This window comes from Sinocyclocheilus rhinocerous, unplaced genomic scaffold (assembly GCF_001515625.1).
Source record: "Sinocyclocheilus rhinocerous isolate Xijiao unplaced genomic scaffold, SAMN03320098_v1.1 scaffold998, whole genome shotgun sequence".
NCBI classification, from domain to species: Eukaryota; Metazoa; Chordata; class Actinopteri; order Cypriniformes; family Cyprinidae; genus Sinocyclocheilus; species Sinocyclocheilus rhinocerous.
The window spans coordinates 1-21,624 of NW_015662265.1; the positions used below are offsets into that span (position 1 = coordinate 1).

At 39.6% G+C, this 21,624-nt stretch overlaps 1 protein-coding gene and 1 long non-coding RNA gene across 2 annotated transcripts in view; one reads left to right on the top strand and one right to left on the bottom strand.

Annotated features, from left to right (window-relative positions):
* The first annotated feature begins 436 nt into the window (after window positions 1–436).
* The window catches only part of LOC107728013 (regulatory-associated protein of mTOR-like), a 319,255-nt gene continuing 298,067 nt past the window's right edge, over window positions 437–21,624 (top strand). Inside the window, exon 1 of the mRNA XM_016538066.1 lies at window positions 437–851. The gene's annotated coding sequence lies outside the window, so the exon portion shown is untranslated. The remainder of the gene's footprint in view (window positions 852–21,624) is intronic.
* On the bottom strand, window positions 1,759–7,377 carry LOC107728015 (uncharacterized). The gene is made up of 3 exons (XR_001638422.1): window positions 7,365–7,377; window positions 5,951–5,967; window positions 1,759–1,877 (listed from the first exon to the last, which is right to left on the bottom strand). It is a non-coding gene; the product is annotated as an uncharacterized LOC107728015 (long non-coding RNA).

Here is a 21,624-nt window from a genome sequence, read left to right on the forward strand (position 1 = left end):
AATGTAGTACCTACTAAGCAGTATGCGATTTCGGACGCACCCCGGGTGTATTCAAAGCGCCGCCATTACTCTCTAGACTGCGTGGAATGGTGCGCTGTGATTGGTTGAGCGGATATATCGCATTCTGCAGAAAAGGGAGACTGGCGTTTGTCGCGGTTTGGAAAAAAAGGGAGAAAACATGACAGAATAACTCGGCGGATATCGCATTTTGCGTAAAATGGAAAATTAACTTTTCAATACCGACCAGATACAATACTGAGTTTGGCGGAAACTCAATAAAAAAAAAAAAAGGCGTTTATCGCGTTTTGGAACCAAACTCTTCATATATATATATATATATATAAGCAAATAAATTAGTCAAACATTACTTTGGAAATACTAGTAATAGGCCTAGAAATCGACGAGTGGTTCGTTGCCGTCCTCCATAGCACCCGCCCTCAATATGCGCGGTGCATTCTGGGTCCACCTCAAGATGGCGGCGCCCTTGCGCAAGTGTTGAGAAACAGTGGCTGAAAGTCTGATTAAAATTAGCCACAGTTCTACAGTGTTGATCCATCATCAAAAACAACAGAAAGTGCACGGAGAGAGACCGTCGAATTAAAGTATCGAGCGCCTGCCGTGGCTCACGCAGAGTGTGTGTTTAAGGATGATCATGGGCCACTGCGCCTGACCCAGAACCAAACGGAGAGCCATCGCAGATCCCCCTGCAAACACCTCTTGATCCAGCGCCTTCAGATCCTCTACAGGCTGTGGACGTTGCCATTTAAGCTGCTGACGGGAGTGATCTGTGTGATCGTCCGCGGACGCAGCGGATCTCCAGCTCAACCTTTGGAGAACTCTGCTGATCAGAGGTGCGAGTATAATCACAAAACCGCCCAGTTTCTCTTTAACAATTCACCACAGTGCCAAAATACCATATTTGCTTCAGTAAAACTGTTGGCATTAGCCACCACTGTCATCATTAAAGAGAAGTGACATCGGTTCTTAACGCTTCACTGTATAGAAGACGTCCTATGTTTTTTAAATGATGGTCTTACAATGTAACAGTAACATTAGTAATTATGGTTTTTAGGCTGAAGTTGTCGTTACCATGGTATTTTCATTTGAATATGCATGACCAGTTCTGTTGTAATTGGATTGATTGTAACTTGACTCTCAGTGTCGTAGATTGATAGCCTATGCTGGCAACTTTTAGTTCAATTTTTAAATGTGTCAGTTTGTGGTTTTAAAAAGTTTTCATTAAGGTTATTGAATTTAGTGATGTTTTTCTTGTCTCTACAGTACATGCAGTTTCAACATAAGTGGTTGGAGTCTTAGTGCAGAATTGTTTCATATCACTATGAGAGCTGCAGTTAAAATCTGTGCCTAAGCATTTACCAGATACTGCACCACCAGTGGCACCAAATGCTAGTAGAAATGATTGCAAACTGGTTTCTCTGAAAAGTCCCCCTTGTTCCTTTGAATTTTCTACAGACAGGTAGTTTTGTTCTAAATGTACACCATTGATTGTTTTTCCTGAGTGCTCATCAGTAAAAAAATATTTTAAATGATTTAAAACCAGCTACTAGTCTAAATGTTATTAGTTTGAAATGGTATTTAGGACTTATGGAAAGCTTGATGAATTTCACTGGCAAAATTTTATGATATAACCAAGACTGTTCAAGCCAGCCCCTAGCAAAAGTTAGGTGTTGTGTAGACCGATCAATGTCTGATTTGAAGCTGTGCATGTTAGAAATTTTGCCCGACTTGAGACAGCGGCAACAGCACATCACTGTGATGCATGACATACAAGTACTGCAAAAACCAAAGTGTAAGAAAGTTGCGCACATCCCACAAACCCACACAGGGCTCAGGTGCAGGACAAAAAAAAAGTCAAACTATAGCAAAAATACAAACGTATTGTCTGCACACTGATGTAACTGCTCCATAAAAATAATTTATTGGGGCAACGTTTCGACCATCAGGTCTTCGTCAGGCACAAATTACGTGAACTGGTACAACTCTTTATAAGTAACAGGTGATCATTCTAATTAGACACATTCAATCACTGTGCAGGTTAGAGCCCCACCGATATGGGTTTTTCGTGGGCCGATAGCGATATTAGGGAGTAAAAAAAGGTATCCTTTGTGTATACACAATCCCATTCGAGGGTCCAAACATTTGTCTGGTACTATATATAGAATACAGTATATACATAAACAGAATAACAGCGGACGTGATGGACTATAATGTAACAAGAGCTCGTTCAAATACTGAGGTGCTAAACCATTGAGGGCTTTATAAGTTTAGAGTATAAATCCAAAAAGATCCAGAAGTTTGCAAGGGACAATGATGACTATCAGCATGGAAGGATTTATTTTTGGAGGGATGGAAAACCAGATTCACATACTCATCGTAGTCGGGCCAACTTTGAGGTCCCTCGTAGACGTCGACAGCCTGGGGAGAATAGGCTATGGGTTTCTTCAACATCGGGTGACTCAGATTCTGATGGTGCTGGTCGATGGCGGAAAAGCTCGGTTTTTTTAAACCGCACTCGGGCAGAAGTGCCAGGTACGGATTGGAAGGCAAGAGGCTCAAGAAAAGATGTAGAAGGGGTAAACGAAAGAGGTTCTTCGCTTCCTCCACGAATGATGAGAAGCAATCAGAGGAAACGGTTATGAATTTCTCAGATAAGTTACTTTCTAGTTCTTGTATTGCTGCTCTTAGCAAAGGACTTTCTTTTATTCCTACTACCGAGGCTAATGACTTTGACACTATGATTGACTTTCAAAAGTTTTTTAGATCTCTGAGACTGAAGGAATTCTTTGGTACAATTGAAATATCAGCTCTATCTGATGATGCTCCTTCTGTTACTGTACAGCGCAGTGTCACTTCTGATTCGTCCAGTATTCGTCTTCCTTTTAAAAGGAAGTCGACCTTTATCCCACCTTGTAACAGGAATGCATCTTTGGACACTTACTCTGTAGGCTTGTTGAAGCTGATGTTAAGACTTTGCTAAAAAATAAGAGACAATATAAAGCATGTAATAATTTATCAAAAGCGGAGAGGGATGCTTTATTTGATCTTAAAATAGATACTGATGTGGTTGTGTGCCCTGCTGATAAGGGAGGGGCTATAGTGCTTCAACGAGCTACAGATTATGAGAAAGAAATTAGGAGACAATTGGATGATTGTGTCTTTTATGAACGTTTACCTGCTGACCCTACTAGTAAATTGAAAACTTATGTTCATTCCAAATCACAGCATCATTTTAAAAATGGAGAATTCAGCAAAAATGAGTATGAATTTCTTAAAGTTGATTTTCCGGTCACACCTTTGATATATACATTACCTAAGGTTCACAAGGGTTTGGATATACCTTTGAAGGGTCGTCCTGTTGTAAGTGGTATTGGTAGTCTTACTGAGAATATTTCTTCTTTTGTGTTTTTTTTCATTAAACCGTTTGTGCCTATGTTGGCATCTTATGTAGGAGATTCTATGGATTTTATTGAATCATTGTATGCTGTTGATTTTTCTGTCGATCCTGTTCTTCTCGCTACACTTGATGTTCAGAGTCTATATACCAACATCCCTCATGAGGATGGCTTACGGGCGGTGGAACAGTTTCTAAAACAAAGACAGAGTGGAGTAAAACCTAGTACAGCATGTTTGCTGGATCTTATAAACATTGTTTTGACTAATAATTACTTATTAGTAAATTTGATGATACATCTCAAACACAGTGCCTACGTGCTACGAGCAATAAAACACAACTAGGGCAATAGCCCTATTTGTTCGGTTAGGTATTCAGCATTAGGTGCAGAATTTTGTAAGGTTCTTTACAGGCATTGGCATATTATTTCTAGTGATTCTAAATTGTCTCATGTTTTCAAGGATGGCCCCCATTTGTTTTTTAAACTTCAAAGTAACCTGCGTGACATGCTTGTAAGATCGGAGTTCCCGTCTAGTGTAGTGAAACCTGTCACTCTTAAAGGGTTAGTTCGGAATTATAGATGCGGCAATTGTGCCCAGTGTACTTTTACATATAAATGTACATTTTTCAGCCATCCACACACTGGTCGTAACATACTGATACGCGGTACAATTACTTGTTCATCTACACATGTGATTTATCTTATTCGTTGTCCGTGTGGTCTCGCTTACGTTGGTAAAACTTCTAGATCATTACGCACCCGCATTACTGAACATCGGAGTAATATTAGGACGGGAGTTGAACGCAGTCCTATAGCATCTCATTTTAACAAAGTGGGACACAATGTTAGTGCCTTACAGTATATTGGTATAGAGAAGGTACAATAAGCCTTTTCTATAGGATTGTGTATATTTTTTCATCGGTCTTCAGTATTGTTTGAATATTTTGAGTGATTATTGATCTGTACTGATTTGTTCGTTTATTCGAGTTTAAGATTTGTATTTGACCTGTATTGATTTGTGTATTTATTCGAGTGTAATGCGGGTTCTCTCTCGCTCTCTCTCTCTCTCCTTGTGGGAGTGTACCTGCACAGTGATTGAATGTGTCTAATTAGAATGGTCACCTGTTACTTATAAAGAGTTGTACCAGTTCACGTAATTTGTGCCTGACGAAGACCTGATGGTCGAATCGTTGCAGCAATAAATTATTTTTATGGAGCAGTTACATCAGTTACATCAGTGTGCGGACAATACGTTTGTATTTTTGTTATAGTTTGACTTTAATAGTCACCCAGATGAAAGTACCAGTAAAATGACAGTTGGTCTGTGTTGCATGTTGCAATCGCTTCTTCTGTAAATAATAATAAATTTATTTCAGTATGTGATAATTAAACAGAAAACGACTCAGAAAATGTAAATGTATATTTGTTTAGAGTAATGTATATAGTTTATGAGAGTGACTGATAATTTGTGTCAAGTGTAACCTTTACAATTTGAATGATGCAATTGTAACCGCTGTGTGATGATTTGAAGGACATTGCGGAAAATTGATGATATAATTTATATTATACTGTTACTATGATGTTAATGTTAATAAAGAGATTCTACCAAGCTGCGCCTGTGGAAAGACACTGAAGTTTGCATGTGCCTTTGTTTCTCCTGATAATTCAGGTACTTTTAATCTGCCTACGTGTTCCGCGGCCAGGACCCGTAACAGATTCATGGAGGTTCCACCGAGATTAACATCCAGAGTGTGAGGCTAGTGCTGGGATCCAGACTTCACGGCGACGAGACGACGACAAGGAGGGTTGCGTGCGACTTGTGACAGCTGCTGACGTACAGAGAGCCAAAAGGGAGCTGAGGAAGGCGACGCTAAAGTATCGTGAGAGGGTCTGAAGCTGGTCAAGATGGCGAACGAGAGGAATAGACTCATCTGGAACATAAAGAAGAGCCTACACATGTTGACTGTGCACGAACTGGGGCATATCGCTGACAGCATCACTCCAGTTGCAGGTTTGATTCCAACCACTATCTCCAAGGATGATGAGGAAAGCTGTTTGAATTTCATAATTTCTTATATGCAGAGTGACAGTTTACTTAAACTGGAAGATGAAGGATTCACACAGTTACTAAAATTAAGAGACATGATTAATGAATTGATTGAGAGCCGTGTAAACAATACTGTGAGTGATCCATCTGTCTCTATTGAGAATGAAATTGATGCACATACACACACACGGGCATTCCCTGTACACACACATATTCTACTGCCACACTCACACACACACAGTTAAATGAGTATCAGAAACTGATTGCTAGTTATGAGGAGTTAGGGAAAAAGCTGTCCGAGTACAAGATCACACAGGCAGATGATAAAACGAAACCAACTTTAAGACAGTTTTCTTACCCTGATTACTTACCACGACAACAGAGAGAAAGCATAATGTGTCCAAGAGACTTTCCATACCTACCGCATAAAGAGTTCAAGATACATGGTGGTCAGATAGGCGATAGTGCTTCAGACATCGGCTACAATAACCTATGTAAACAAATTTACTTACTCAGAGAGTGAAATCATTCAGGTTGTCCTGCGGATAGTGAAACCGGTACAGTTCAAGGAAATGCTCATTAATAAAGACGATCTAACTGTGCCAGAGCTGAAAAGTTTCCTACAGTCGCATTTAAGTGAGAGAGGCAGTAGTGAGCTTTTCCAGGAATTAATGAGTACAAGACAACGGGAACATCCGACAACTCCACAACAGTTTCTATATCGTGTAATCGGACTGAAACAGAAAGTAATTTTCACTTCCAAGCAGAGCAACACTAACATTGAATATGAGCCACGAACAGTTCAGAATGTGTTCCTGCGTACCATTCACCAAGGTTTCCTTCCGAAGTACAGCGACATCAGAAGTGAATTGAAACCTTTGCTCACAGATCACACAGTAACTGATGAAGCACTGCTGAAACAAGTAACAAAGATCTCAAGTGAGGAAAGTGAATGCCAATGAAGATTGGGCCAAGCCATATAGCGAAGACAGACTCAAGCTCATAGTGCACAAATTGACTCAGGGTTCGACGAGAGTGAATCAAAATCCAAAATGCAGAAAAAGAGCAAGACAAAGACCATACAAGAACTAAGCGCTCAAGTAGAAGCTTTAAAAAGTACAATTGACACTTTAAAACAAGCTAAAGAGCCATGTCGCTGCTCTACACAGATGGGAGCTGGTTCACATGTTGAATGTAGACCAACGCCAGTGAGAAGAGGAGGTCAGGTTTACTTATCAGCATCTTTGAAGTGTGAATGTGTATAGCATGGGTGAACTTTCTCATAAAATAAATTTTTCTGAGCAGTTTCACAATGCTGTATAAAGGACATGCCGAATTCCAAACGAATGGCCACTAGATGGTAGAATGTTTTTGATTTTATGGTAATTGTTCCTGTTCTTATTAGCGTGCTAATTATCATATATGGTACATCTTATTAGTTTAACTATAACAAAAAGAACAAACGTATTGTCTGCACACTGATATAACTGCTCCATAAGAAATATTTACTGCAACATTTCGACCATCAGGTCTTTGTCAGGCACAAATGACGTGAACTGAGGTACAACCCTTTATAAGTAACAGGTGGTCATCCTAATTAGACAACTGAAATATCTACTCTATCTGATGATGCTCCTTCTGTTATTGTACAGCGCAGTGTCACTCCTGATTCGACCATCTATGTAAGAGATTCTATGGATTTTATTGAATCATTGTATGCTGTTGATTTTTCTGTCGATCCTGTTCTTCTCGCTACACTTGATGTTCAGAGTCTATATACCAACATCCCTCATGAGGATGGCTTACGGGCGGTGGAACAGTTTCTAAAACAAAGACAGAGTGGAGTAAAACCTAGTACAGCATGTTTGCTGGATCTTATAAACATTGTTTTGACTAATAATTACTTATTAGTAAATTTGATGATACATCTCAAACACAGTGCCTACGTGCTACGAGCAATAAAACACAACTAGGCAATAGCCCTATTTGTTCGGTTAGGTATTCAGCATTAGGTGCAGAATTTCGTAAGGTTCTTTACAGGCATTGGCATATTATTTCTAGTGATTCTAAATTGTCTCATGTTTTCAAGGATGGCCCCCGTTTGGTTTTTAAACGTCAAAGTAACCTGCGTGACATGCTTGTAAGATCGGAGTTCCCGTCTAGTGTAGTGAAACCTGTCACTCTTACTCTTCCTCCTGGTAATTATAGATGCGACAATTGTGCCCAGTGTACTTTTACATATAAATGTAAATTTTTCAGCCATCCACACACTGGTCGTAACATACTGGTACACGGTACAATTACTTGTTCATCTACACATGTGATTTATCTTATTCGTTGTCTGTGTGGTCTCGCTTACGTTGGTAAAACTTCTAGATCATTACGCACCCGTATTACTGAACATCGGAGTAATATTAGGACGGGAGTTGAACGCAGTCCTATAGCATTGGTATAGAGAAGGTACAAAAACCGTCAAGGGGGCGAGATTTTGAGAGGATTTTTTGGATTTATACCCTAAATACGTTGTAACCTTTTGGGTTGAATGAAGATTTTGATATTAAGCCTTTTCTATAGGATTGTGTGTATTTTTTCATCTGTCTTCAGTATTGTTTGGATATTATGAGTGATTAATGATCTGTATTGATTTGCTAGTTTATTAGAGTTTAAGATTTGTATTTGACCTGTATTGATTTGTGTATTTATCCCCCCCCGTGGGAGTGTACCTGCACAGTGATTGAATGTGTCTAATTAGAATGATCACCTGTTACTTATTCACGTAATGAACTGTACCAGTTCACGTAATTTGTGCCTGACGAAGACCTGATGGTCGAAACGTTGCCGCAATAAATTATTTTTATGGAGCAGTTACATCAGTGTGCAGACAATACATTTGTATTTTTGATATACAAGTACTGCACAAGTTTTTTGAGAGCAGCCAGCTTGCTTAGTCAGCACAGCTTCTAGATGGCTGCAGGGCTGTTTCTAGGCATAGGCGAGCTAGGCGGTCGCCTAGGGCGCCACCAGCTGAAGGGGCGCCAATGAGCGCACGTACTGGCACTTTTAGCAGGGTTGTGATAAAGAGTGGCACGGTCACCCTGAAATATGACTGCCGCCCCCACTGGATCCCCCAACATTATTGGGCTAGAGTACTGTCAATCTGACGATGCCTGTATGCCACTAGATCAGAGTGCTGTCAATTGCTGCCTGATTGTTGCATGCAAAGTTTGCATTTGGAGCGCTCAACAACGCCATTAGATTGGTGGGCTCTGTCAGTGCTTTGGCAAGGTAACACTTTTTTTTGCCATGCAATAAAGCTAAGTTCAAAGGCCAATTTAAAATATTGGTACAGTAAATAAAGTGCACAAAATCAGTATTTTGTATAGGGATTTCGCCTAGGGCGTCAAATTGGCTAGAAACAGCCCTGGATGGCTGCATAAGTTTTGATGCCGACACAGCTATTTGACAACTGGCCAGACTCACCGATAACAACTGTTTTATGTTTATTGTGACACCTTCAGTTCTGCTAATGGGTCATTCCGTGTCAACTCAACCAGAGGTCCCCAGCTCAAATTTTTGATTTTGCTAATATTTATTCTGAACAGTTTAACTTTATTTGGGGTTAATCAGAGGTACCTATTTAACGTGAGTTTGAATATGATTGCTTAATTCTGAACACAGCCACATCTAGGGTTGTAACGATATACCGGTATGACGGTCTATCACAGTTTTATCATACCATAAACATTTGCAAAGTGGCTGCAAAAGCAGATCCATCCAACATGTTCGCTCATATTCTCATATTCACGGGCACCATCCCTCCGTGCAGATGAAGGTGTGCCGCATTTATAAAAAGTTATAAATTAAGGCCGTATGATTTCCTTGATGCAGAGGGAATCCCGGTGCCGTGAACATGGAATTTACAGTAGGCTATAACGAGGATGTCATGTAAAACACGCAATCTGTTGGATGGATAAATCAAAAGTAGATATATGTGTCTGTGAAGCACGAAGAGACCGCGATATAAATATTCTGCTTGTTTCTGCATGTATCTGAAAGGCGACGTTTTATCTACTACACACTGAAGTACGCATGACACTAATGGTGTTTTCAGCATCTACATAAACATGAACATCACCAGAGCTGCTCTGAGAGAAAACTTAAATAAACATTGCCTAGTTTTTTTTGAGAAAACACATTGTTAAATACACTCTGAAACTCAAAGGTTCGCTACAACCCGTCAAAATAAAAGTTCGATTTAACTTGAAATTATGACAGAAATATATTAGCATTGTACAATGGAATGTACTTCAAAGTTATAATAACAACAATATTCTTTATAATAATGAATTTAAACAACATTTTTCAAGGAATATCATGTTTGTCCATGTTTTAACGTCGGTGGACTTGACAATGGTGTGTATTGACATCTTTTCACGGTTGAAACAAGATACCTTCTGATGTTCATTCATGTTTATTTCGTGCTATGAATAGTAAAGATGAAGAGATGATCAGTTCATGTCCCGCTTGACTGAGGCGCTACAGCGATCTGTCACGACACGTTAAAGAGCCACAAAACAGTATTTGTTGTTTGAATTTCTTTTTAAAAAATGACAAAATTTGAACACTGAGACTAAGTTAACCAGCTCTGTCTTGTCTGTCAGCTCATCGTCAGTGTCCTCTTTGCTCCGTATTTGTATTTGATGTATTTTTCAATGCGTGAGAACATGATGTATGGCATAAAAGTGCCATGGTTTCCCAGACGTAGCAACAGTAACTAAGGGGGGCAGGTCTTTGAGAAAGGTCAATTTAGAGTAGGGGGAGGTTGCTGGCTCAGGTTCTGAGATAACAACATGAACATCTTTCTTTATAGTAGAAAATGACATCTGGAGTTTGTGCTAGAGTGCAGGGTCAGAATTAACATGCTACCTATGGTGAGCATTTATTTTAATTTGCTTGGCAGTGGAATCTGGCAGAATATATTTAAATAGTTATTAATAAATGCATAATTACCAAACTAAAATTACATGCTCTGAATTATTTTTTTTTGCATTTTTTCTCATTTTGTACAAAGATTAAACAAACCGTCTGAAATGACCCAAATTGCATAAAAATCTATTCCAAATTATACTAAAATAAGATATTTTATGTATATAAACCATCAATTGAATATAAAAGCAAGCAAACTGCCAATCTGGGACATATATCTATAATGGAATATACTCTGCAGTGGTCGCGTATATAAACCATCAATTGAATATAAAAGCACAAAAACTGCCAATCTGGGACATATATCTATAATGGAATATACTCTGCAGTGGTCGCACCACATGATATTTGGTCGCACCCATAGACTGTATAAAAACATGGATGTAGTGTCCGTGACGTCACCTGTAGGTTTGCGAAGAGGGTTTTTGAAGCTCAAAGTGGGCAGAGGCGGCCGTCGCCATCTTGGCAGCGCGTCACTCCCGGATAATCAAAAATGGGCAAAGAGGCGGGAGCTGGTTGCTGAAACCACGCCCACCTAGCTCGACGGTGGTGACAGCAGCGGCAATCCACCTGTCACTCAAGTGGCCACGCCCTTAATTATGCAGAACTTTAAGGCTTAATATAATTAAAACGGATGAGTTATAAAAAAATTCACCCCCCTCACAGTTGTCATGAAGGGCAAAATTAGCTATATAGACCAAAATAATTTTTTGAACCAGGCTGTAAACATGTTTTTTTTCTGCTGTAAAGTTGGGCATTTTAACATGGGGAGTCTATGGGATTGACTTCCTTTTGCAGCCAGCCTCTAGCGGCCAGTTGACGAATTACAGTTTAAGTCACTTCCATATTGGTTTCACGAGAGAGAGCGGGAGGTTGCCGCATTCAAATTCAGTCAAAATTTACAAGCACAGAGTTGGCCACCTAAACAAAACAAGCTAGCTTCCCACAAAATGTCACTATGAAATTTATAATGAAAATAAATACTTGCAGAAATAAGCTTGTTTTTTAGGTCATACCACATGATATCCAAATGTGGTAACATACCAGCTGTTAAAAAGGTTCTTTTTTTCCAAATTTGAAAGAGACTTATAAACCTGCTTGATGCTTCCATGGGTCTTTAGCAAATTGGTATATGATGCAAAGTCCTATCTTTTGAATGGATTTCAACATAAAAGTCCCAAAATGGTAGTTTCTTGATGGTCGCACCACATGATATTTCATAAAATGGAAATCATCTGACAAAGTTTGTTTGTATATTATGATGGAAATATAAATACAAATGCTTTGCAATTTTACACAGGATTACAAAACACTTTGGAAATCATGCCAAATAGTGCATAAAATTAATTTGAATAAATTTAGGGTAATTTCAAAGATGTTTACAAAAAAAAGTTATGGCCGGACGGTCACACCACATGATATTTTGACACTTTGAATAACAGAAAAATTACAAATAACTAATGTTTTTTGAAAAGTTCAAGTGAGTTCATACATGGGAGAGGTCCTTCATTTATATGGCATCTTTTTTATGCATTTAAATGAATTTTTAACTGAAAAAAAAAGCAATCGGACAGAAAATGTAGGCGTCATGTCATTGACCCATATATAAAATTATTTAATTTACAAGTGTCATGTTTGTGTCTTGTTGTGCAATTGTTTTTTTTTTTATTCATATGAGCTATAGCTTCTGACCTTTAAATCAAAACATACTCATGATTTTATGACATCAATTACTGCTTTATTTAATCAGAAACATAGTCTAAATGTTATTTGTGTATTTTACTTTCATTTTTTTTAAAAGTAGGCCAACAGCGCCCCCTTCGGAATTATAACTCCTTACCGAACGGGCGTTAGGACTGGGGGGAGGCTGTCATTGCTGCCACTGCACATGCTATTACTGTTTACTGTATCACACACCGAACGGTCATTCTGTCATTCTCAGTTTAAATGCAGCGATCCAAAAGAGTGAATCTAATCATCATTCAGACAAAACTTTGCTTCAAGAATGAGCCACACTGCTGACCTGATCTAATCGCTAGCACACCCGGAGTACGTGAGTTAACCTATTCCTCTTATCGGTACGATAATATCGTGCATCCCTAGTTTTTATAGCAGTTTGCAATGGTCAGTGGTATTTATATACTGTATGGGCATCAACACTAACTCTGACAGAGGAACTATTCACTGGTCATGTTGAGCTGCCTTCACACCAACACTTTTGACAAATTCAGAATGTTTTTATTTGATATTTTAATTTGTGTTTTGCTCTGTGTAATAATTCTGAATGGATCCATATATAACTAGGTTAAAGGTGCACACCGCGTCGGACCGAGTCCCAAAACACACTTGTAGCCAATCAGCAGTAAGGGGGCGTGTCTTGTAATGACAGGGTGAAGAGAGCGCTCAGTTTGAGTGCACAGGACTGATATTAGCAGATTGACTATAGATAGAGAGAGAGATGGCAGAGAAAAAAAGGAAAATATCAGAGAAACAAAACATTAAAAAGAAGGGTTACGATCAGGCAAGAGGTAGGACCCGCGTAAATATCGGAGCAGCTTTCCAGCGGTGGAGAGAACTCAAGGAGCGGGAAGGGCTCGAATCGGACACCGAGTTTGCGTTGTTTCTTTTTGATAGGGGAGTAATGTTGATTTTGCTTCGTTTCACACAACTTTTCTGCGTTGGCTTTTGTTTGAATATGTTTGTGTCATCACTTGTTTCCGCGATCGTCGTTATGCCAGGGCTGTGTACATACTTGTGGGGTGGAGATTTCAAAATGAGGGCGAGGTCCTGTTGGGGTATGGGCATGTTTGTTTTGGTGCTTTCAAATATCAACATCGTTTGGCAAAAATCGGTTAGTGCACCTTTAAGGCGACTGGTATAGTGGTCTGTTGGCATGTCCGTGTGGTCCTGTTTGGTATTGCAGCTTGACTTGTAGTTATTTAGGCCTATATATGTGTAGTTTTTGCTGTTGCACTGTATACATAAATTGTGAATTCTGAAAATTAAAAAAAAAAAAACCTTTCTTGAAAAAAGCTTTCAGAATTTAGTGGGAATCATCCTCAATCTTGAATGTGGTAAAATAAATTTTTTCAAGTTGTGCTGTGCGATATTGAAGAAAAATGGGATATGTGATACCTTGTTAAAAGCAATATTTGATATGCGATACGATATTGCTTTAAGTGTGAAATCAATTTAAATTATATTTAAAAATATTTAAAATCTAAAAATTGTATAACCAATGTATATGTTTCACATTCTTTCTTGCAAAAGAAAGCATCACTACAACTTCTGTGACCAGCAGTGTTTTAGCACTACATAAAAAAGCAATGTCACAAATCTAAAAAAAACACTAAGATACAAATGAAATAAACAGTGTTTTAACTTTCAGGCAGGCTTACAATAGATATATTTAACAGTAGCATTCAAGTAAGAAACAATATAGAAACTGAAATCAAATGTAAAACTAAATCACTGCATAGTCTTCACATTAATGAATATCCATTGATTCATAATAAAGCTACAAAGGTTATTCAGTCGAGCTTGTCAGTGAAGCCTGCTTCTGTGATCAGTAGTAAATACTGCCCCATCCGAAGGCCAGAGGGCGCTCTCGCACTGAAACTCCAAATATGCCCTGCAGAAGAAAGGTAATGCACACCTTTCCAGGAAATCCCTGTCGCTGCAGCTGAATAGACAGAAAAATGAACTGCTTCCATTGATTCAACATGACTAATACATACAAGACTACAACAAGATATGCTTTATCCGAGTTCTTTTTTATTTTTCATTATAATAAAGTATATTTTTATAATGCAGTGCTAATCGACATAGCCTTTATTACTGCATTGAATACTATGAAATATGTTGCGTGCCTTATGGACCCTTTTCACTAGACTGATGACGCGTTTTAACGGTCATCATCATCGTAAATCCTCTAAAAGTTTTTCATATTTGTATTTTAAAAAAAAGTACGTACATTTATAACACTATTTTTTGTATTATATCACCTTTGCATCAAATTACTAAGAAAAATTTTTTTAACGCTAATGCGAGGGTGTTTCTAATGCAGCGTCTATGGGAGGGATGGTAAATTTGACATCGTTCTCTCTTCTGACTGCCGTTATCAGTCTCTCTCAAATTTTTTTTCCTTTTATTGAAAGTCATGAAAACACTATCGTGGAGTTTTTCTTTTGCTATTTGAGCAAATGGGAATGCAAAAAATATATCTGTGGTACTCTCCCATTCCCTGCTTTTCAAGTTAACCCAACTATGACGACTTCCGCTGCTGAGAAACCCGGAAATGTGAAAAAAGTCCATTCTGTGTAAGAAGCCACATCATCTCACAAAATAATTTTATTTCAAACACTCGAATGACGTTATGAAGTTATGAGTTTGGAGTAAAAACATAAAATGTTGTCTTTTGTTGGACAAGATGTTCATAAATGCTTCTCATGTTTGAAAGATATTTGATACGTGTTGCTTCTTCAAATGCACGTTATAAGCGACAAACTTGCGGTGCTTTCAGATGGAGCAGTATTTACTACTGCTTGTGCGCGCTTCAGGTGTGTGTCAGACAGACAGCACGAGACGCAAGGAGATGTTTTCTGCAACTTATTGCACTTAACTCTTTTTAACGTCAAGCAAGTCATGTAAGTAACAGTTGCGTGCCCAGTCTGTTCTCTGCTATGTGCGTCGACCTAAAACCTAACTTTTCGGAATGTTTAGAAGTAGCCTATTATTAAAATAAGAATTCAAATATTGCATGTCATTGCAATATGCATATTGAGATATGTATTGTAGCTTTTCACTACTAATGAAACCAGGCATTCTCAGTCGCTCTGAAATTTTATTAAAGCACTAAAGGGTGTTACTCTTTTAGCCGTAACCCATGCCGTACACAGCAGAAAAAGACAAAGAAGAATAGCACTCGCTACTCTGTGCTTTCACTCTCCCAACTAATTCTGAACTCTCTCTAGCCCATCTTCCCCACTGCGCTGGACCATCCCCCGCCCCTTGAAGTGAACAGACTAACAGCTATAACCAGTTATTGCTAAATGAACTTTGCTGAACATCATGACATTAACAAATGTCCTTCAACATTTGTAGCAACATCACACTGCCCTTCCTTAAAAAGAAGAACCCTCGAGAGGGCAAACAAAGTCGTTGAGGTGCCCAGTCCGGTGTATCTGCCTCTTTGGCCACACAACAGGCTGGGGATCTCAGCCCATAAGAAAATGGGGTGCAGGGACATGGGACACATGAGAAAGTCCAAGAGAACTGGCTGGGTGTGGGGTGTTTGGGGAAAGGGGCTACTGAACAACTGGAGTGTGTGGCTCAAACATCTCTTTAGGCCATGAGAGTGAAAGGAAGGTGAGTGTCCCAGTCCCGCTGATGTTCAGCTGTAAGGATGGCTAGCTGCTGGGCCAAGGTTCTGTTAAATCTTTCAACAAGGCAATCGCTTTGTGGGTGCAATTAGGGCTGCACGATTAATCGAATGCGATTGTCATGCGCAATTTGTTAAAAAAGCCGGTTCTGTAATCAGCAGGAAATCATCATCACATGCTTTCTGATGGAACAGAATTTACTACACAGAGCCGTAGTTCACTGACAAGTTACGCAAAAAAATCGCCTCGATTCCATTTCGATTTATCGTGCAGCCCTAGGTGCAATGGCGTTGTGCGTGTTTTCTGCATGCCGCAAACAGCTTGGATTCAAAATTCCTCCCTTAATCACAACGAAAAACCTCTGCCATACTGAACCTGCTGAACATCCCTTCCACCAATGCTTCTGACACCATCTCTCCTTCCTGGTTCGGTATTGCATAGGCCTCTGGCCACTTTGTAAAATAGTCCATTAGAGGTCGACCGATATGGGTTTTTCACTGGCCGATGCCGATATTTAGAAATCAGGGCAGCCGATGGCCGATTTATTATGCCGATTTTTTTTGGCCGATTTTCTTTTTTTCCCCCTTCATCTCATAAAAGTGAGTTTGAGTAAATGATTATTGCAGGGTACAAGATAATAATACTAGTAGTAGCCTAATTCAGAGTAATAATACATGGCTCAAAACAGTTCTGAAGCATGCTTTTTGTTTATGTTTGCTGACAGACACCTGTGTTTCACACAGACTTGCAAATGCAAATTCATTCTCTGCCAGCAGGAGGCGCTGTTGGAGCGGGAGATATAGCGGTTTCCCCGGTAACGGCTGTAATCTAATAAGCTCTACTTTATCAGGCATTACAGGAAAAGACAAAATGAAAATAACATCGAAGCTTTTCTGAAGACGGTCAGTTCTTTTCAAAGATACATTCATATAAAAACACCCGCGCTGCATTTTAATTTTGAAACGTGCAGTGCTCGTTTATTCAACTAAGTATAAACCGTTTGGAAAATCTATTTGTGGCAGTCAGTTTTGATATTGTGACGAGCCGCCACAAATAACTCAATGTATGGGAAACACTGGACACTGCTATAAGTCAAATGGCCAAGTGATAACATAAAAGAGTTCACACATATTATATAGCCCGCTGCTCACAACTGCTTAGAGCATTGTGGATGCTATTGTCGGACCTACACACACATTTCATGAGGAAAGTGAACGTGCATGTTATAATCAGCCCATAAGTTTTGTCTGAATTGCATGTGTTTCTACTTTCACTTGCAAATGACTTGTTGCACTTATGAATATGATAACTTTCCGGCATCAATTCTAGTAGGGTAAAACGTAATTACGCTTTCGAAACGGTCTGTTTTGCCCTGCCATCATTAGCTGAAGCTGTGTGTGAACAAGAAGCGGTTGCAGAGTGTGCGTTGCTGTCTCTCACGCAGCCAGAGAGAGATTCTCCGGCGTTCCGCAACAACGCTTAGCTGCCTGCAGATGCGCCTGCCTATAAATCGGCCTAATTTGCAGCACAATCGGCCGATGCTGATTAATTAAAAAATGCCAAAAATCGATCAGTCGACCTCTATAGTCCATTGCAGTGAGTACAAAACGGTTACCTCTCTCTGTGATGGGGAAGGGCACATGATGTCCACAGCTACTCTTTCCATTGGTGCTTGCTGCAAAAGTTCAGCATGCGACTGGTCAAGAAGGCCTTTATAGGCTGCACAGACATCACATCTGTGGTAAAAATCCTCTACATCCCTTCTGTGCGGACCCCAGTAGAACCCTTGGTGAAGACGGCGGATTGTTTTAGACACCCCGAAATGGCAATTCCCCGTACTTCCATGACAAGCTGTAAGCACTGCTTCCCTCAGTGCCTTGGGCACTACCACTTGCCATCTGTCCTCCCCCATGGCAGGCTCCTTCCATGCCTGCTGGAGCACTCCTTCACTGAGCCGCAGTGTGTTGAATGTGGACCACATTCCTTTTGTGACCAACGAGCACCCTGCAGTTTCCCCCCACTCGGGTCTCTGTTGCACTTCCAGCCAACGCATCACAGGCCTCAGGTCATCATCCTGTCCCTGCAGCAACTGCCACTTTTGTGCGTTAACCACCCTCAGTGCCCCGCATGCAGGTTGTGCTGCCTCATTCTCTTGACACAGTTACTTCTCCCGAGTCTTCCTATTTTGTATTACAATAGTATTACAATCAGGACTGCGTTGTCTGTGGCAATTGGAACTAATGAGCAGGGCTTCTACAGTGTGAGACGTTGGCTCGAAACTGTTTTTTTTTTCCACAGCAATGGCATGTTTAGATGTGTCTGCTGAATACACAGGTAGGGACACTGGGGTCAAGCTTGGAGCAGGATGGGTCAGTTGAGAATGCAGGGGTCCTGCACTCTGGCCACCCACACATGGAACGACACAGACAGACCTCCTATGTAAAACAGGCCCTTTCCCTTTTATTGGTGCAAAGTGACCAGTCATAGTTTTAAGACAAGCAGATTTTGGCTCCAAAGCTGTCCCCACTGGACACTGTTGCATTTGAACCGGTATCAACTAGGGCCATGCAAGCGACTCCTTTCCCAAGACCCAAGACTCCTTTCATAAGACCAGCCCACTATCATAACCGTCTCTACAGGGCGTGGTCCAACTCCATTCTCCTCAACCTCAGCCAGGGGTGACGTATGGGAAATGTCTTCTATGCGGATGTCCCTGGGCGCAATTCATTCATTTCCCCAGCTCTCACTATTGGCGTCATTACATCAGCATCTATTTCTGCCCCCAATATCTCTCTTTAAATAGCCAGTTCCAGCGCTTCACTCAGTGTGGTCCAGCTGTGAGCCAGCTGCGTTTGCATTTGGAGTTCTCTTGGAGTGAGCGCCAGGATAAATCTGTCTCTAGCAAGCTCATTCTGGACTGATGGCGGCATTAGTGCATTTACATAGGTGCATTTTAGGGATGTAACAGTATGAAAATTTCTTATCACGATTATAGTGACCAAAATGATCATGGTTATCAGTATTATCACGGTATTGTTAAAATGTGCTGGAAATGTTCAAAACGTACTGACACACAAATCATTTCACCAAGTTTTACATTTAAAATCAACAAACAACAAATGAAATGAGTTTTTGTTTGCATAACTAAAACAATAACATTGCCAATGATGTCCGGATTTTAAATGACAACATGACTGACAACAGTTTATCTAATAGCATGTTCAAATATCTAATGTAAATGTTCAAATAAAGCTTTGAAAAAGTTTCATAAATGGTAAACCTCACATTTCAGCTTTTAAATAAAGAAAAGGGTCAAGTCAAAATGATAATTGATTAATAAATAATTATGTATTTTATCTGCTCCATAAATAATACTAGATACCTTATTGTTTAAATGTGTAGAATCCACATAAGCTTGTTTTTCATCAACTGGTCAAAATTTACAGCAGGGCATGCAAATTCGGTCCATTTTTTGGCCCAGACAAAAACTGCACCCAGGCTGAATGTAAATGTAACTCTCTGTAAATCCACTCTCTGACACTAGGTGGCACTTTAGGAACAGTAGAATTAGAACTGTTTCCCGTAACCTCCGAGGACAAAACAGCATTGCGCTTAAAACATTACTTTATTAGGTATTACATGGAGCGAAGACGAAAACAAAATGCCATCAAATCTTTTCTGAAGACAGTCAGAATATTCAGAGGTCCATTCATATAATTAATTCATCCATATATTCATTTGTATAATTCCCTTAGCACTCTTTAAAACCTCCCAGCTTTTCCTCCATTTTTTCACACAAAACTAAACCACTCTGCTGCTGTGTTACTTAAAACTGTGTTTTATGCTGCAGGGCTCCAGACTCATTCTTCCCTACTGGTCGCTCTTTTGTGACTAACTATCTCAGTTGGTCACACGAGCACATGATTTGGTCGCAATTTTTTTGTTGTTGTTTTTTTTGGGTGTTAATCAATGCATGCTGATGAACTTTTATCATAGTTTATAGTTATATGAAAACGAAAGTGGGTAACATTCACCCCTTCTTTTCCATCAGTATTATTTGTGATTTATATTTTGTGAACGGGAGTTCCTCTTTTGCTGTGTTATAAGCCGGGCTTCGGGTGCTTTCACTTTTGAATTTGCGATCTTGGTGTCACGTTTTACAAGAAAAGATAATTGTCTAATTTGCTTACATACATCTACACAGTACACACCTTTCACTTTTTAAGACTAAAACAAAAGATGGATTCATTGTTATTCTTAATTAAAAAGCATAACAACAATAAAACAGTAAGATACAATGACAAACTAGCTTATAAAATGTTTATTAACAATAACGAATAAGACGAGGCATGGCATACACCACATGTTGTATGATATACTGACTATTAAATTACAGAATGTTTAGCAAACACTGAGGAATCAAATAAATAAAAAGACAGCCTCCATAGCATAACATGAGGTAAACAGCAAAGATAACAAGCTTTTCAAAATGAAAACAAAAAGAAAAGTAAAACTAAACTTGCTGTCCGTGACAGTGTTTGCGTGTTTTTCCCCCCACAAGAATACCAACATGTTCACCTTTGGTTTAAGAAGCGGTCTTTTACTTTACTTTAGCATGAAACCCATCCATCGTTTCCTCAATATTCGCGTCATTTTTGCTGCAAACAGCTTCGCACTCCTGCTGACGCGGCGAGTAGGCTATAAACCAGGCTCTACACTCTATAAGTGCTGCGCAGTTCAAACAAGTAGGGCTGTTTCGTTATGCTTTCAGTTTTGTTTGCCATTTGATGTTTCTCATATGCAACAGAAATGTCAGTGCTTATGAGTTAAACAATGCGGTGGTCGCGCCAGTGCGACCGCACACAAAATTTAGTCGCACCGGCAGAAAAAATTATTGCAAAATGCGCCCATCTGGCTGCACACTGGAGCCCTGTGCAGTACATTATTTATTTATCCTCAGTTGTTCAAATCGCGGTAATCGAATACGGTTATAGTGATAATTAAAATTTGAAACGGTAACACTAACTGTGGGGTATTTTATCACGATTTATCGTCAAACCGGTAATCATTACATCCGTAGTGCATTTACATAAACATTAAATGCCATTAGCTAAAATGCGGAGGGGCTCACCTTGTCGTCTGCGTCTTTTATGAAATTCTGTCCTTAAAAGGACAGGCTGGTTACATTGTCCAAATCATCTATGAAGAGCCCCTACCAATGAAATATAATCATTTCTTTTCAGGACTCAGTAACAGGAGACAGGCAGCTGCATCATCAGTGAGGCACACTGCTAACTGCTGAGCTTTATGATTTTCAGACCAGCCTGCAGTATCAGCCAACAGTTCAAATTGGGCTTTGAATGCATTCCAATCCGTCTTACCAGAGAACTGTGGTGTTTTAGCGTGCATGTCACAGTCTCTGATGAATTCGTCGTGGGCCTGGGAGCCGCCATGATTGTTTACACTCTGTCTTCCCGTCATCGCTAGAGTGCGTTGTGCCTTTAAAAAAATTTTTTTTAGATAATGTAATTTTGTTAGGGCTGGGCAAAAAAAAATCGATTTTCCGATGATTCGTTTTTTAAATGACGTCACTTTGATATCGATTCTCAAAAGCCGCGAATCAATCTTTTCCAGTATTTATTTCAGCACACATTTAAAACGAGATCTGATTAACGTGAATCTTATCATTAGTCTTCTCCACTAGATGTCACCCTTATTTACCTTACGCGATGTTACAACAGAAATCCTGTCATTCATTCAGCGCTTAGCTTATCATGGCCATACGCGTGATTCGCAA